We start from the raw sequence: 4,004 nt of genomic DNA, 5'->3' as shown, positions 1-4,004 counted from the left end.
TGAATGGGAGCTCCCCCTTCTTGGTTTGCAGAACTCGAATTCTCTTTTAATGTGGCACAATTGACTGAGGGCGGCCTCTGATATGACGTGGTCCTCCCATTAGGAGGGGTACCCATTACGATATTTGCTTACAGCGTCCCCATTGCTATTGATTCCCGAAACAGGTAGCACGATTACCGCACACCCTACCCGCGCACTTTCCCCACTCTTTCCTACATAATAAACAGCATCACTCAAACAAAACAAATGATACATGCTAATTGGGACATCCCTTTTAGTGGCAGTTTTTTCATTACTGATTGATAACCAATGTATTTATAAAAGTAGCAGTTGCTTAAATGGTTCAATTTCACTTCCATCAAGGTGTCCTGATTAACCAGCTGTGACAATTCAGAAAGATCTGCATTCAGCTTCTGTTTGTTTTCAGTCTGAACTGAATTAGTTGGTTGAAGAAGAGTTGTCTCTCCAGCGGGAATTTTTGGGCAGTCTCAATTCCAGCAACAAACAGGCTGGTTGGAAAGCTCACCTCAAGCGTTAGCCACTGCTTCACTTTTTTCAGTACATCCAATTTTTTAGTATCAATTTTTTATTTAGTGTTAAAATTTTATTGTGGTAGAAGGATCACTGGATCAATTATATCATGGGCTGAATGCTCTTCATTTCACAATCCTCCATATACCTAAGCCACTTTACTAGACATCAACATCCCCTTAAGAAAGAAGCATAACCAGTCAAGGTTCGAGATATTGCCCTTTCAGGCTCTAGTTGCAATTGCAATGGTTGTTTTTGCTGTTGTTACTCTGTACTTGGTCAGTGCCGGTATTTAAGTAGAGTGCTGCAATTGCACTGCCCACTCGCACAGCTGTGGAGTGGAGTGGGCACAGCTTGGTGTTTTCGTGCTCAAAAACACACAGAAGAGTGCTGCTTACAGGCATCCAACTGCTGGTGAGTTTTCTACTTAACAAGTAGAGATGATGGGACAAGCAACTAATTTTAGTTAGCAATTGAATGGCTGTCTGAATGTACTTTTTAAATCAAGTAAATGGTGGGTTTAATCTAGCAGCATTCTGCTGATGTGAAGCAAAATGAATTGGGACCACATCTTGGAGTTTGTCTTATTGAGACAAGGTATGATATATAATGACAGCAGTAACTGTGGACTAGGTTTAAAATTGATTGTTAAATCATTTACCCTCTGTATATACAGACTCCTGAGGCCCGATATTAGGAGGGAGGCGGGTTGCCAGCAGCGGGGTGGGGGGGGGTTGACTGGGCACGTGGGTAATGCGCCCAGTGAAATCGATGTGCTCTGCACGCGATCGCAGTCTAATTGAAGGTACTTAAGTGTGCTTCCGGGTTTCCTGTTGCAGACCTGCGCAGCGGGCGCACTGCGCACCCGCATCACAGGCTGTCAGCAGGAAGAGCCCTATTTAAAGGGGCAGTCCTCCAATGCTCCTCCTGCAGCAAAGAACCAAATTGGCAGCATGGAGTAGGCCAGAGGCAAGGCTGCTCCAAGGTTCTCAGACTCCTCACTCTAGGTGCTGCTCGATGGGGTCAGGAGGACGAGGGAAACGTTTTTCCCAGCGGATGGGAGGAAGTGGCCTGCCTCTGCCACCAAGAAGGTCTGGCTCGAGATGGCAGAGGAGGTCAGCAGCAGCAGTAACATCTCCTGAACCTGGATCCAATGCAGGAAGCGCTTTACTGACCTAACCAGGTCAGCCAAAGTGAGTATACTTACGCATTCTCCCGCACTCCGTCTTCCACATCATCTCCACCACCACACAACTCCTTCTGCAATGCCACCACAACGCTCTGGCATCCCTCCTCACATCCACTCAACCATCATCCTCACCTTGCCTGCACTTACTCACCACCCCAGTTCCCATTCGAACACTACCACACAACCCAATCCTCATACAATCTCACGGTTATGTCTCACACGCACCCTCCCATGCATCTCCCTCATGGTCACCCCCACCCACACCAATGCATGCAGCGGGTCACTATGCAACCATCACTCTATCATGTCTCTCTGTGTTTTGCCTTGATAGAAGAAGATATGCCAGAAGGCCCAGGGGAGGGATGATGGCGAAAGGGGACATGGAAGTGGGGACGCCACTCAAAGTGCTTCCACGTTTCACCCGTTGCCCCCCTCTCAACCAGTACCCGCAATGCTGCCTCCTCTCCAGTGGTCGAATCTGCCCCAGCACAGGTGCAGGTGGAACAGTCTTTGGAGGGGTCCTCACGGGCACTGAAACCCAGAGGGCGTCCGCGCAAAGCATCTCATCGGTCAGGGCGTGGACAAGAGCAAGCTGCCACTACCTCTGCTCCAGCCACAGGGGAAGCACCACATAGGAGTAGTAGGAAGCGTAAGGCAAAGGTTTTGTGAGCACAAAGGGGATGCACAAGGGTGTTTGACGATTTGTCATGTTTTTTATTTATATTTGTTTTCTTTCACATTCACAATAAATCTTATTATTATCACCACTACTGCCATGTCTTGCCCATTCTTGACTGGCTTGTGCAATAAGTCCCTTTCATGAGGTTCACCATGAACACGCACACTTGATGCCACCCACAGTGGGTATAGGTGTAGTTGGACCACTGTTTTGTGCAGGGGCCGGGGGAGGGGGCTGGTGTGGCCGCTCCCCTGTCCAGGTGATGAGGACTGGACTCTTCACACTGTCTGATGTTAGGAGAACCGTTCACATATCAGTGACTCCCTGGCCTCACGAGCAGCCAGATGAGCCACTGTTCTGCCCATGAGTTGCTCCTCCTCCTTGGCCTCCTCCTCCTCGGCCTCCTCCTCCTCCTCAATATGGGTGGCAGATGTAGATGGGGTCTCCTCCAGCGGCACCTCTCTCTGTTGTGCCATGTTGTGCAGGGCAAAACAGACGACTATAATGCGTCCCACTCTATGTGGCGCGTATTGAAGCACTCCCCAGAATGATTAAGGCACCTGAAGCGCATCTTGAGCAGTCCTATAGCATGCTCAATTGTAGACCTGGTAGCGATGTGGCTGTCGTTATATCGACGCTGTGGCTTGGTGGTTGGTGGTGTGGTTCCTCAGAGGTGTCATAAGCCACGTGTGCAGGGGGTATCCCTTGTCCACGAGGAGCCAGCCCTTGCGGGTGTTCAGTGCGTGGAAGAGGGGCGGAACGTTGGACTCCCTGAGGATGAAGGAATCGTGGCAGCTGCCAGGGTATCTGGCGCACACATGTAGGAATCTCTTGTGGTTGTCACAGATGAGCTCAGTGTTCATGGAGTGATAGCCCTTCCTGTTGATGAACAGTCCTGGCTCGTGTGGAGGTGCTTGTATTGCTATATGGGTGCAATCGATTACACCCTGCACCCGTGGGAAGCCAGCCACAGAGAGGAATCCCACTGCCCTCTCCATCTGGCTGAGGTCATCCATGGGAAAGATGATATCGTGCGAGGCCCTGCAGAACAAGCCATCGATGACCTGCTGTATGCACTTGTGTACAGGCGACTGAGAGACCCCGGTGGCACCCTGGAAGGATCCGGAGGTGAAGAAGTTGAGGGCAGTGGTAACTTTGACAGCAACAGGTAAGAAGATGCTGCTTGGTCCATCCAGGAGCAGCTCGTTATTAAGGAGGCTGCAGATGTCCGCGACTACCTGGCGACTTACTCTGAGCCTCCGTATGCACTGCTCCTCAGAGAGGTCCAGGATGCTGAGCCTTGGTCGATAGACCCTGTGGCGAGGGTAGTGCCTTCTGTGACGCATCTCTCTCTGCTGTTGCCCTCCCTCCTGCTGTGCAGGTGGATGTGTCACAGCACTGTGTTGTGGAGCTCCACGTGTCTGAGGTGGCCGGCGAGGCTGGTGATGCTGTTCGTCCTCCGAGAAGGTTATGACTGCAGCTACGTGACCCCCATCCAGAAGATGTACCTTTGAGGGGGTCTGCAAGGTAGGTAAATGTGTCTGCACACCGGGGTTGAAGTTCCAAGTTGGTGAATTTTGTTGTTAGGAGGAGGGTGGTGGAGGC

Source organism: Heptranchias perlo, chromosome 13, assembly GCF_035084215.1.
Source record: "Heptranchias perlo isolate sHepPer1 chromosome 13, sHepPer1.hap1, whole genome shotgun sequence".
NCBI classification, from domain to species: Eukaryota; Metazoa; Chordata; class Chondrichthyes; order Hexanchiformes; family Hexanchidae; genus Heptranchias; species Heptranchias perlo.
Note: the sequence above shows the minus strand (reverse complement) of the source record.